Here is a 14,778-nt window from a genome sequence, read left to right on the forward strand (position 1 = left end):
GTCTGAGAGAGGTAAGCTGGTCCACTGGTCGAAGGCAGTGTCCTCAGTGGTGACAAGAGCTGCTGGTCCGTCACTGTGGTCCACTACGGCTGGCTTGACGTGGGAGTGGTGGATCCAAGATTTGCGTCCTTCCAGGAACACTGCAGTCTGGGTTGTCAAAAGAACCTGGTGGGGTCCAGTAAACCTTGGCTGGAGGGTGTCGTCACGAACGAACTTTTTGGCCCAGACGAAGTCCCCTGGTTGGAACGGGTGGATTTGTTCCTCCAGCGGCACGGTCTGGGAAAACTGCGAGGCTTTCCAAAGGGTACGGAGGCGAGCCTGTAGGGAGAGAAACTGACACGCAGTCATATGATCCCCTCCCAATAGTGAAACATCAGCACGTGGTAGCGCCCCGCCTTTGAAAGGGGGGTGTCCATAGAGCAGTTCAAAGGGGGATAATCCAGTTTGAATTCATCCTTCTTAAACATGGGAGACCAGAACTGCACACAGTATTCCAGATGAGGTCTCATCAGTGCCTTGTATAACGGTACTAACACCTTCTTATCTTTGCTGGAAATACCTCACCTGATGCATCCTAAAACTGCATTAGCTTTTTTAACGGCCATATCACATTGACAGTTCATAGTCATCCTGTGACCAACCAATACTCCGAGGTCCTTCTCCTCCTCTGTTACTTCCAACTGATGTGTCCCCAATTTATAACTAAAATTCTTGTTATAAATCCCTAAATGCATGACTTTGCACTTTTCACTATTAAATTTCATCCTATTACTATTACTCCAGTTTAAAAGGTCATCCAGAGCTTCCTGTAGGATATCCCGGTCCTTCTCTGTGTTAGCAATAACTCTCAGCTTTGTGTCATCCACAAACTTTATTAGCACATTCCCGCTTTTTGTGCCAAGATCAGTAATAAAAAGGTTAAATAAGATTGGTCCCAAAACTGATCCCTGAGGAACTCCACTAGTAACCTCCCCCCCAGCCTGAAAGTTTACCCTTCAGTATGACCTGTTGTAGTCTCCCCTTTAACCAGTTCCTTATCCACCTTTCAATTTTCATATTGCTCCCCATCTTTTTCAATTTAACTAATAATTCCCCATGTGGAATCGTGTCAAATGCCTTACTGAAATTGAGGTAAATTAGATCCACTGCATTTCCTTTGTCTAAAAAATCTTTTACCTTCTCAAAGAAGGAGATCAGGTTGGTTTGGCATGATCTACCTTTTGTAAAACCATGTTGTATTTTGTCCCAATTACCACTGACCTCAATGTCCTTAACTAATTTCTCCTTCAAAATTTTTTCCAAGACCTTGCATACTACAGATGTGTCCACAGTTGTCCCTTGGTGTATTTACATGGTTCAGATCAGGCATGTTTAGGATGAGGCAGAGGCCATGAACTGTTCACGTCAGCTCTTTTCAAACTGATTTGAGTCACCCCCCTTCTACTTCACTCCCCACCTCCCAGCAGTCACTGCTTTGTCCAAAGTCTCCTTGCTTCCCTTCAGCCTCTTTGCGTCCCTTCACTCCTCTGGTAACTTGTGGGATGTTTATCCCCCTTTAGATAAAGCAATTCTGCTTAACTCCTCCTTCTTTCCTCACTCTCTTGGTTCTATTCCCCTCTCACTGAATCTCTCTGATCTGAAAAACGCTTTATTGAGTCCATCATGAGAATAAAGCCAGTGCCATCCCACCAACGAGATGCCAGATGAGGGCAGCACAGAGAGCGTGCCTGAAGCCCCTGCTCAGTGCTGTCAGATAAAATTCAAAAGACCCGGCCTCTTGCTGAAAAAGAATGCCGAGCCGTTTCGCCACATGCCCAGCCCTTGCATTCTCCCAGTAACATGCCTGTGCTATGCTGCTTTACAATGAATTTTTTATCATACTTCAAATATTAAATATTTTAGAAAGTATATTTCCAGCGCCAGGCTGGGCCGACGCGCTGTCCCTGTTGGGTAGCTGAAGGGGAGAGGGCTCCAGCCTGTCACTAAGGCTCAGAGTTTACACTACATAGCAGGTTGAGAAGCTGTTTACATTTATAAAGCTTTAGAAAGTGGAGCAATATGGTGCTGCTCCTGGCATGCTACGGCCTGGTTGAGTGGGGTAGCTCACCCATAGAGAGGCTGGCCTGCTATTTCAGATGGCAGCATGAAGGGAGCCAGAAGGAGTGCAGGATGCTGGCATTATGGGACTAGCAGATTAAATGCTTAGTCTGAGGATGGATGCATTGGAGATAACTTGAAGGCTAAATGAGCCAACCATCTAACCAGCAGAGGGTGCCCCAGAGGACCAGAGCAGGTGGTGGTGGGAGGTGGGTTGGGAAAGAGGGATCTGAGGAATGCCGAATTAAGTGCCATTAAAGGGCACATTGTGAAATGAAGTTACTTTTAAGGTATATCTACACCAGCATCTGGACAGGGGGTCTATGCACATGGTTGTGTCAGAATCCCTATAGCATCCACATCTAAACCGCAGGAACACAGGCTTCAAGAGTAATTTTCAGGGGGAGGAATAGCTCAGTGGTTTGAGCATTGGCCTGCTAAACCCAGGGTTATGAGTTCAATCCTTGAGGGGGCCATTTGGGGATTGGTCCTGGTTTGAGCAGGGGATTGGACTAGATCATCTCTTGAGGTCCCTTCCAATCCTAATATTCCATGATCTTGATTATCACATGTATGGGGTAAAAATGCAGTACTAGGTGGTCATTTCCTATTTTATATGCATGCAACTGATTGTTCCTTCCTAAATGGAGTACTTTGCATTTGTCCTTATTGAATTTCATCCTATTTACTTCAGACCATTTCTCCAGTTTGTCCAGATCATTTTGAATGTTAATCCTATCCTCCAAAGCACTTGCAACCCTTCCCAGCTTCATTTCATCCACAAACTGTCTGTGCCATTGTCTAAATCATTGATGAAGATATTGAACAGAACCAGACCCAGAACCGATCCCTTTGGAACCCCACTTGCTACGCCTTTCCAGCTTGACTATGAACCACTGATAACTACTCTCTAGGAATGATTTTCCAACCAGTTTTGCACTCACTTATAGTAGCTCCATCTAGGTTGTATTTCCCTACTTTGTTTATGAGAAGGTCTTGTGAGACAGTATCAAAAGCCTCACTAAAGTCAAGATATACCACATCTGTTTGTTTCCTTCACTTATATGTGGACCCTTCACTCAGGTTTTAGAATCATAGAATATCAGGATTGGAAGATACCTCAGGAGATCATCTAGTCCAACCCCCTGCTCAAGGTCCTATCAGTGCCTGCAGTGTCCCCACCGAGTCTCAGATCCCACCAACCCCTCCCTATCCAGGTATATGTGAATATAAGTAAATCAGAGGCATGTTGAAAGTGCATGGTGCACAGAAATAAGAGGTAACTTTATTAACTGGAAGGTGGGAGGAAGAGTGGATAAACTTCCCTATGGGTTTGACAAAACAGATCTCAGGGAAAACAAAGTGAAATAACTGCCATCACATACTGAACAATACTAAAACAGACACTCCGCCCCCAATTACCTCTTTGAACCATGGGGTTACTCCTGCTTCACAGAGAGCAAGTGTCCTGGACACAATCACAGTCGCCCAAAATCAGTTGTAAAAGCCCACCCCAACCCCTCCACCGACTGCTGTCAGAGTCTTTCAGGCACTCGGTAATCCCCCGAAACTGTGGTCTGGCTAATAGTTGTGAATATTAACACAGAATGAAAGAACAAATAAGTGCCATTTACCTGGACAGACACTCTCCACAGAACAATCACTAACCAGGTGTAATACCTGTAGAGGCACCTGCCCCAATTATCCATAACGAACCATTACATAAATGACAGGCTAATGACTGTCCACAGGAGGGGAACCAAACTGTGTATTGAAGCACAAGTGAGTGGGAATGTTCCCTGCTATGTTTTCACAGCAACTGTATGGGGTGTGCTTTGTTTGTTCGGGGCCAGGCTGAAGTCACCCCCTGTCCACCCACTGTTCCAAGATGTAGACACAAATTGCATCCCTGATTTCCCTGGCCTACTGCAGTCCAGCACCAATATGAATGCCCACTGGATCATGCTGTCTGTAAAAGCTTGGCAAGCCTGTCCTGTGTCCACTCTGTCTTAAAGTTCTCATCTTTAATCTCACAAATGTTATGAAGTGCACAGCACTCCACAGTAAGGTGGACAGTGTTGCCATGTAATAGAGTATGTACCCATGTCCAGCACAGCATGTTTGTATACGTAGTGGGTATGGGGCAAACTGGTGAGCATACACATGTGCATGGTCCCATGCCCAGCCACCAGTGTAGACGTAGCCTTGGACAGTAACCTTCTCCTAGGTCCAAATGGGAATTAGCTGCCTGTGAGAGATCAGCAACTCTTCTTGGGGAATCTCACAGGGTTGGAAGGGACCTCAGGAGATCATTTAGTCCAACCCCCTGCTCAAAGCAGGATCAATCCCCAGACAGATTTTTACCCCAGTTCCCTATAATCCCCTAAATCCTTTTCAGAGACACTGCTTTCCAGGATACAATCCCCCATTCTGGAGGTGTGGCCTGCTTCCCTTGGTCATAAATATGTACCTTTGTATTAGACTGGAATTTCTACTTCTGGTAGGCTGGGGTCATTTCTGGAGTGACAGATGCAAGGTCTTCTCTGCCTGAGGTCCAGCCAAAATCACCCAATGATATTCCAGGGCAGTTGAAGAATTTTGGTCCAGACATGGGAGTTGTGCCCAGGTCTTTCCTGGCTGGTAAAATACAATAGAGAAAATGTCAGTCAGTTTTTGAAGGGGTCTGGCACTGCTTCCCTTGAGGAGGGGAGGGTCCTAGTTCTTAGTGCCTGGCTCTTTAAGGAACCTCCAGACATAGATACATGTCTAGTTTCTGCTCACTTTCTTCCTTTCCTCATGGAGTCAGAGCAGGTACCTGGAGTAAGGGCTGAAAAGAAGGGGGAAACGGAGGGACAATTGTACCAGTACCCTGAGCTCAGCTCAGAACATCTGTAAGTGGGGTGAAATGTGAGGGGGATGGGCCCCCAGCAAACAAGATGTCCTAGGGCACGAATTTCCCTTGATGGGCCTGGCAGGAGTTTTCACTTTCTTCACCTTGGTCAGTCCCACTGCTGGCCAGGCAACAGCATGGAGCCTCCCCTCCTTTTATCAGTCAGTGACCTGCCGGGGGAAGAACACATCAAGTGAGTGCCCCTGCTGGATTTTTTGGATTAGGATCTGTTGTTCTTTCCTCTTTCCTCTCCCCTTTTGTGTGTTTGTCTTGTTTTGCCTTCAAGAAACAGACTTAACCATCTAGCAGTTCCAAATAACTCCCCCCTGGAGGTGGTTTATCATCTCTAACACTGTCTCAAAGAATGTCAGACTTGGGGAGGGGTTCCCTATAAAAACCCTGAAGGGACAAAGAATAAGGGATATGTTAAAATGAAAGTCTTACTTAATGATTAACATTTCAAACGCTTCGACTGTTTTTCCTGTATCTTTAATAAAAGGTTATAAAGGTGTTTAATAGTGTGTTTGCCATAAGACTAGCAGACCGAGGTCTCTGTACTGGAAACCCCTAGCCAGGTTTAACTGTTGAGTGTTGTACCGTGATAGTGTCATGTTAACGCCTTTGACTAGGCTCATTTATTCCATTGAAATTAATACAGCAGCAGGCACATGGGAGAGGCACATGAGGGGTTAATAACAAATGCAGGATTAAGCCATCAAGTCATCACTGCTAAACCCTGCTGCTAGCCACAGGGAAGGGCCCAGACAGCCGCTCCTCGGCAATGAAATGAGGAGTAATTTCATCCAGGCACCTGCTGCTGACCCATTTCAAGCAGGCAAGACAGAGTGGGCTGCTGTTGCCTGAGTCTTCGGCATCTGGGGGCCTGTTGGCAGGGGGAGATGCTTGTAGATATCCCAGTACCTTTCTCTTTGACAAGGGGGTGCATGTTCTCTACCTTCCCCCAAGCCCAGCTGCTGGAAGGGAATAAGGGATGGGCTCCTCCTAGAACAAGGCCCTGCCTCTGTTATTCATAGGGCTCTGGGGATGGCCTGGGTGAGTCAGAAATGCAAAGGTGTCAGGAGTCAGGCAGGAAGGGGGTCCCATCTGCTGCTCAGGCTGTACCATTCCCATCTGCGGCAAGGGGCCTTGGCCAGTCAAATTCCCCATTCAAGCTCCAGTGTTCTGCCCCCAGATGGCAGCACAGCCCTACAGTCTGCCAGACGAGGATTGCCAGAGGCTTCCTGGAGTGTCAGCTCTTACATCTGTGCAAAGAAGGTGTCACACACTACAGCTCAGCGTGCTACCTGCCCAACCCTGCCACGGCTGCCTTCACCCCAGGCTGCACTCACTCTGCGCAGGTGTGAACAGTGACAGGGCCAAGGAGCCCCGGGAGCTTAGCCTTCCACTTTCATATGACCCAGCACTTTCCCCTTGGACGCAGGTTTTGTTGCCACTCCTGGCCTGAAGCACCCACCTCAAATGGATCCTGAGTGTGCCACAGGCTCTCCCTCTGCATGCATGTGCCAGGGTCTCCTCTGCCCCCAGCAGTACGGTGGGAGCAGTAAGTCTGGTGAAACTGAGGGCATGGGCTGCATGTGACCCACCACAAGTACTGCATAGAAAATGAAGTGTCTGGGCCTTCCAAGCTGGGCGTGCACTCCCTTATGATTGTTAAACACGGTAGGCATGCAATTGTGCCCCTACCTAGTGTGTAGTTATCACAGCCTAGTGTGCAAATCATATACCTTTGCACACAAATGGCCATAATTAATTCTTCCTCCTTTCAATGTGTCAATGTGCACAATCATGACAACTGCCTGTATGAGTTAGACACACAATTGTGCTCTTTACTGGCTTGAAAATGTGTCTTTGAGGCATCAAGAAAATGGTTCTATGCTTCTGGGCATCATGCTGGTGAGCAGGGAAATCTGTCCTGTGCTGCCACCACATGGTGACAAGCTGCTGACACTTGCTCTCTTGCCCCACAACACCCTACCATCATGTGAGTGAAGAGAATGTTGACAGTGGGGAAACCCAAAAATGCTGCTTTAGGCTCACAGAGGAAAAGCTTCTGCCTCTGCACAGGGAAAGGACCCTGTGGGCTTTGGGGCCTTGGTTGTCAGGGGACCCTATCAATAGGGTAAGGGACACTGACAATGGGATCCTAATGCATCTATGCCTGACGAGAAAGGGCCTTGCCAAGGGAAGCCCAATGCACACACATCTGGAAGGAATTCCTCTGCCGTGTCAGCCCAGTGTGCAGACACCCAGCATTCTGTGATTGTATTGTGCAGAGCCAGTCCTTAAATGAAAACAATGAGGAGTCTGGTGGCACCTTAAAGACTAACAGATGTATTTGGGCATAAGCTTTCCTGGGTAAAAAACCCACTTCTTCAGATGCATAGAATGAAAATTACAAGATACAAGCATAAATATACTGGCACATGAAGAGAAGGGAATTACCACACAAGGGGAGAACCAGTGTTGACAAGGCCAATTCAGTCAGGGTGGATGTTGCCTACTTCCAATAACTGATAAGGAGGTGTCATTACTAAGAGAGGGAAAATTGTTTTGGAATGAGCCAGCCACTCCCAATCCCTATTCAAGCCCAAATTAATGGTGTTAAATTTGCAAATGAATTTTAGTTCTGCAATTTCTCTTTGAAGTCTGTTTTTGAAGTTTTTTTGTTGAAGGATGGCTACTTTTAAATCTGTTACTGGATGTCCAGGGAGATTGATGTGTTCTCCTACTGGCTTTTGAATGTTACAATTCTTGATGTCTGATTTGTATCCATTTATTCTTTTACATAGAGACTGTCTGGATTGGCCAGTGTACATGGCAGAGGTGCATTGCTGGCACATTATGGCAAATAGCACATGAGTAGATGTGCAGGTGAATGAGCCCCTGTGGCTGATGTGGTTGTGTCCTCTGATGGTGTCACTAGAATAGATATGGGGACGAGTAGGCGATAGGGTTTGTTACAGGGATTGATTCCTGGGTTAGTATTTCTGTGGTGTGGTGTGTAGTTGCTGGTAAGTATTTGGTTCAGGTTGGGGGGCTGTCTGTAAGCAAGGACTGGCCTGCCTCCCAGGGTCTGTGAGAGTGAGGGATCGTTTTCCAGGATAAGTTGTAGATCGTTGATGACGTGCTGGAGAGGTTTTAGCTGGGGGGTATATGTGATGGCCAGTAGTGTTCTATTATTTTCCTTGTTGGGCCTGTCCTGTAGTAGGTGACTTCTGGATACCCATCTCGCTCTGTCAATCCGTTTCCTCACTTCCCCACATGGGTATTGTAGTTTTAATTTAAGAATGCTTGATAAAGATCTTGTAGGTGTTTGTCTCTGTCTGAGGGATCGGAGCAAATGTGGTTGTATCTTAAGGCTTGGCTGTAGACAATGGATCGTTTGATGTGTCCTGGATGGAAGCTGGAGGCATGTAGGTAAGTATAGCGGTCAGTAGGTTTTTGGTATAGGTTGGTGTTTATATGACCATCACTTATTTGCACTGTATTGTCCAGGAAGTGGATTTCTTGTGTGGACTGGTCCAGGCTGAGGTTGATAGTGGGGTGGAAATTGTTGAAATCCAAGTGGAATTCTTAAAGGGCCTTCTTCCCGTGGGTCAATGTGATAAAGATGTCATCACTGTAGCACAAGTAGAGGAGGGGCGCTAGGGGACGAGAGCTGAGGAAGCGTTGTTCTGAGTCAGTCATAAAAATGTTGGCATACTGTAGGGCCAGGCGAGTATCCATAGCTTAAAAGCATAAGTTGTCCCCACATCTGAACTGGTTGTGGGTGAGGACAAAGTCACAAAGCTCAGCTATGAGATGTGCCATGGCCTTATCAGGGATACTATTCCTGACATCTTGTAGTCCATCCTCATATGGAATATTGATGTAAAGAGCTTCTCCATCCATGGTGACCAGGATGATGTTTTCAGGAAGATCACCAATGCATTGTAGTTTTCTCAGGAAGTTGATGGTGTCTCGAAGATAGCTGGGAGTGCTGGTATCATAGGGTCTGAGGAGAGAGTCCAAATAGCCAGATAATCCTGCTGTAGGAGTGCCAATGCCTAAGATGATGGGGTGTCCAGGATTTCCAGGTTTCTGGGTCTTGGGTAGCAGATAGAATACCCCTGGTCGGGGCTCTCGGGGTGTGTCTGTGTAGATTTGTTCCTGTGCTATAGCATGGAGTTTCTTGAGCAGATGGTGCAGTTTCTTTTGTTACTCCTCAGTGAGATCAGAGTATAGTGGCCTTTAGAATGTGGTCTTGGAGAGTTGCCTGGCAGCCTCCTGTTCATAATCCGACCTGTTCATGATGACTGCTTTGTCAGCGCCTTTGATTATAATGTCGATTTTGATAAATTGGCATTGTCCAATGAAAAACATTTTATCAAAACATCCTGGACCAGGTCTGACTGTCCCCTGTGGCTCACCAGCCTAGGGCTTCATCTACACTCAGAGCTGGGGTGTGAGTCCCAGCTTGTGTAGACACACCACACTAACGCTCATCCAGCTAGTGTAGTAATAACAGCTGAGTAGATGCAGGAGCATGGGCAGCAGCAGCGAGTGGCAGAATGAGCGTTGTGCCAAATACCAACCTGCCTGAACTCTGTGGATATGTACATATTCATCATGGTTAACCAGTGCTGCTGCTCACCACTGCCAATGCTACCATGGCTATCCTTCAGTACTGCTCGGCATTGTTCTCTTCCTTCTTGTCCTGCCGCCATCTCTTCAGAGTATTGTCCTACTTCTAGACAAGCTGCTGCTGCTGAAGAATATTCCACTGCTTTCCCATCATCTGCCAAGGTGGTGTGTTGCCCCTGTCTGGCACTGGTGCAGGCCTTTCATCTGGGAACATTAGGGTTTTGAATTCATTTCAACTGAATCTCACAGCTGGAGACCACTGGCAAGTGCAGGCCATGTGTCCAATGGCAGCCAGTGCTCTTGGCAAACATATCCACTGCTGCCAATGCCAGAGATGGAGGGGCTGTGTGGTTGCCTGCAGAAGAACTGCTGCAGAGAACAGCACCTCCTATTAATTCACTGAGACCTGTTGACCTTTCAGAGATGTATAGGCTGAGATGAATGGACAAGACAGCACCTGGGAGTTACTAGTGATCAATGCAATCACTGAGAGATGGATCTGGAAAGCACGGGGGTGTGTGACAGTCTCACAGAGATGGGGCTTGCCAGCCTGGCCTTTCTGGGAACAGTGAAATTGCACAAGTGTCTGACGAGACCCAGACCCCTCAGCATGCTCCGCAGTGACTGTCACAGCCATTCATCCTACTTGCCTATCATTCACTGCATTTGTAAGGCAGATGGAAAGAAGACTGCTCCCTGTTCACTTTCATGCCCTTCTCCACTGGTCCCGTAGTGTAAGGGGTGTTGAGGTGAGGGGATTCCATCCTGTTGCCCATGTTCTCCTTAGAAGTGGTGCTCACACATCTCTGCATGCTCACAGGGCAGAAAACCCTCTGCCTGGACTTCATGCTCCCATTACCGATGCACTTATAGGCCTGCTGCTGTTGAAGCTGTGAAAGATCCCATGGGTGAGGAAAACATACAGCAGCCTCCTGGACGTGGCCTGTGGAGAGCTGCTGCTGCTGAAGAGGAGCATGGGTCTGTGCCTCCCCTAGCCACCCTGAAGAGTGCGTGTGTGTGTGTAAGAGAAAGCCCAGTGCTTGAGTATGGACAGGAATCACAGGACTGTTTCTAAGGGACTTTGCTAGAGACAAGGGGTGGATTACCAGAGCCATGTCTTCCATTTAGCAATAACAGCCATTAAACTCCTTGTTGCCATGGGACTGCAATTTCCAGAGGCAATACCCGTTATCAGGGAACTGCCTGCCAGCAGACAGTTAACAAGGGAGCTTGGAAAGGGCCTGGTAAAAATCTAGCCCCCCTGCAGACTTCTGAGGCTTATGTGTAACAGAACAGGGACCCCTGGGCTATGTACAGCTGGGGTCTATACAGATGCAGGGCAGCTGAAAGCACATCCACCATTCCCCCAAATGAGGGAATCTCCTTTCAGACCTACCGCAAGAGACTTATTTTGGACCAGCGATGGCTTTAGCAGGGCTTTCTGGGTACAACTGCACCCTCAGAAACCCCTCCTGCAGGGATGGCCTGGCTCTCTGGTTAGAGCATTGTGACCTGGTGGCATCGACCACTCACAGCAGCACCCTTTATTCTGGCACTGCAACCCTAATCCCTGCTCGCTGCAGTGTGGAGGGGAGCTCCCCAGCCCCAAGGGACAGGAACTGATGCAGCCAGGGTGAGTGTGAGGTGAGTTTACTCCTCATCGCCATCCCCATTCCAAGGCGTCCTATCTGCACTGGGCTGGGTTTGAGGTTGTGATGCCAGGCGGAGGGTGGTGGTGCAGGCAGTTGGTGCCCCCTTGGCAGGGCGAGGAGGAGAAGGTGGCAGTGAAGGAGGAGTGCACCCACTGAATCAGGAGGATCTTTCTGACACTGTTCTGGACACTAATAAATAACCCCATTCCCCACCAAGCCCCTCCCAGGCCACAGAGAGCTCCTTCTCTTCCCACACGTGGGGCACCAGGACCTGTTCACCTTTATTGGCATTAATGGCCCACACAAACCCTGATGGAGAGCTCTGAGCTGTGCCCAAATGGCAGAAGCTGCACAGACATGCCCAAAATCAGGCTTTGGCTCCTGTGTCCATCCCCAAAATAGTGCTGAGTAAACCCAAAGAAACATCTCCCTAGTTACCTGCTGCATCTTCCCCGAACAAGACTGCTAATCATGACAAGTACCTCCCAGCACGCCACACTCCACAGGACACACTCCATGCTAGACTCGCTTTCACCTGTCCATCCCCAAAACCTGTGCCAGGAAACTCTTTCTCCTGCAAGTCCATGTTGGAGACGGAACTGAGAAAAGAAAGTCCTTGCACAGCAGCAGTGGCGTTGGTTTTGTTAGCAAAATCCATAGTCTCCCTAGAGATGGTGTTTGCTATTCTCCAGCCCATACTCCCTGAGGGGAGGTTCCTGGGGACGGGGTGTAGGGTTGCTCTGTTAGGGGCAAAGAGGCAGTGGCACAGTAGAGCAACCAGTGTTTCAGAAATGGGATCTAAGCAGAGGAAAATCCCTCCCTGCTCCCTGTACCTGTCCAATCCTGCCTGGCTGTCAAATCTTCTGACATTGAACATTCATGTTTGCCCAGATGTGTGGTGCTCTCCTTGTGGTAGAGTCCTCCTGAAAGCTGCAATAGTGTCCAAAGAGTCCATCTAAATCCTTCAGGACAGTCATTCCCTAGGATAATGGGAACTCCAATCATGGCATCTTCCAGACACTCACAACCAGCCTGGGCAAAGAAAATGCACTTCTGAGGCAACACTTGCCCTCAACACTGGATATCTGCCTCCAAACACCCAATTGCAGGTTTATCTAATCTGTTAGCTGCTATCAGCTTTACCCAGTGGGCATCCCCTATAGAATGAGGTCTTTCAAAGTTCTTATAAAAGTAACTTGCCCTCATGGTGGTGACTTCAGACCTTATGTCATGTAAAGACCATGTCTTCACCCCTCCAATAGCCACTTCCATGATAGGGCTGGCTCCAAAAGCTCTGGCTTTCTTTTCCTCTATCCATGGACTGTCCATAGTTCTAGCCATTATAAATCTACCCTAAGCGAAGTAGTGGATGTCTCATCCCCTTTTCAAGAGTCTCTTCTGCCCTCACTTGAATTTCAAACTTCAAATCTCTCCGTATCAAGAGAGAGAATTCTTCCTTGATCCTTTCAGTTACGTGGGGATTCTCTCCAGATGTGATCGGACTCGTGGCATCCACAGCAAACCCGGTTGTCCTAGTTATCTCTTAATAGAGATGTCCTGGCATTTTCTGCCCCTCAGCATGCATTGTTTGCTTTTGGCCTCAGTGAAATATTTGGTTGATGCACTATTTTAAACAGTTCTTGTTGATCACTAAGTCTTTGTTCAAACTCTCAAAGACAGTGCTTGTGTTCTCCAAATCCACCAGGATGGCTTGGATAATGCCTTCATTTTTTCCCTCTATAACTATTTTATTTCCAACTTCTTCAATATTCTTTTCATCCTCCTCAACCCCTCAAAGGCTACCCTCATCAGGTCAGGAAAAGTCAATGTAGGCTGCTCCTTGAATCTCCTCTTCATTTCATGTCTTAAATCATCATCCCTTAGTCCTATCACTTCAGGATGGCATCTGGGTCCGTCATTCCCCATACAGATTAATCAGCAACTAGAAAATGTTGTCTGTACTCTCTTCTCTGGAAGGAATGGCCTTATGTGTTGCCCCACTGGCAGCAGGCCCACGGTCATTGAGGAAGGCCATTCACCTCCTCTGTTTTCATTGCTGGAGGGCCGCAAGCCTGGAGCCCCTTGGATTCTGAAATGTACAAAGGGAGGGTCATCAATGGGTCAGTCTACACTAAGGGATGGGAGTGTGAGTCCTCTGCTTATGTACACTGAGCTAGGGAGAGTACAGATATCAGTGTAGCTTTGGTAGCATGGGTAGTGGCAGCAGGGGCATGGCTGAGTACATACCCACCAGTTTCAGGCTAGGTCCACAAGCCGAGAATCACACCCCTAGCTCTTAGTGTGCACGTGGCCTAAGAGTGAGCACAAGGGATGGAGAATCAGGACTCCTGGGTTCAGGTCCTGGCTCTACCACTGATTCTGCATGTGGCCTCAGGCAGGTCACTTCCCACCTCTCTGCCCCAGCACCAGGAGTATCTATAAAGAGCTTCCCAAGGGTGTGTGCTGGGGATTAATGAATGTTTCATCCCTGGGGCATGTTAAAACCAGCCACTCCTGCAATCCCCCCTCTGCCCTTGTTGCATTCCATGAGAATAGCAATGCCGCTCTCTTTTTTGGCAGCTTCCCTGGACAGATGTTCCATCCCCTACGCAAGGGTGAGGCAGAGGGAATAAACTGCACTGAGAGGCTGCCTGCTGGGATTAGTGCTCTAGCCACTCTTAACAATATCTGCAGCAGCAGGAAAGCCCCAAATTCATCAGCACTGGAACCTGGAGGACGACAGCCGCGAGGCTGGTAAGAGCTTTCCAAGGTTCTTTTACCCATGGCGAAAATCACTGCTAATGGGAGGCAAGGACGGGAGAGGAGGGAGGCTTGTTGGCTTGAGGAGCAGTGATACTGTGGTTCCTTGTGCGCTTGGAGCCTGTGACACAGGCCCTGGGCACTGCCCCCAGCCCTGAGAGCATCCAGATCAATGCCTCCATCTTGGCTTCTCTAATCATAGGTAGCTGAGATGAGTTCATGTCTCCTCAGGTTCAGTAAATGTCCTGCAGAGACAGGCCAGAGAAGGGGAGGGGTTCAACCACCCTTGCAGGGCCTGGGTGGGATGAAGAATCATGTCACTCCTCGACCAGTGGGGAAGTTTCAGCCTTGAAGAACTCTGTGCTCTAATTCTCTGGGAGAGCTGTGGGGAGAAGGGAGGGGGAGCTGCTGCCAACCAGGGGACTTTGGGGGCAGGGTCCTGGCAGCAGAAGGGAAAGGGGCCTGGGCAATTTGAAAAGGACTCTGTATTGCTAGCTAGTTCCTTTAAGTCAGTGGTTCTCAACCAGGGGTATGTGTACCCTTGGGGGTATGCAGACGTCTTCCAGGGGGACATACGCTGAATTGTAAATACAATATTTATATTTCAATTCATTTTACATTTATTTTATAATGATATGGTAAAAATGAGAAAGGAAGCAATTTTTCAGTCATAGTGTGCTGTGACACTCTTGTCTGATTTTGTAAGCAAGTCGTTTTTAAGTGAGGTGAAACTTG

The sequence above is a fragment of the Gopherus evgoodei genome, chromosome 18 (assembly GCF_007399415.2).
Source record: "Gopherus evgoodei ecotype Sinaloan lineage chromosome 18, rGopEvg1_v1.p, whole genome shotgun sequence".
Taxonomy (NCBI): Eukaryota; Metazoa; Chordata; order Testudines; family Testudinidae; genus Gopherus; species Gopherus evgoodei.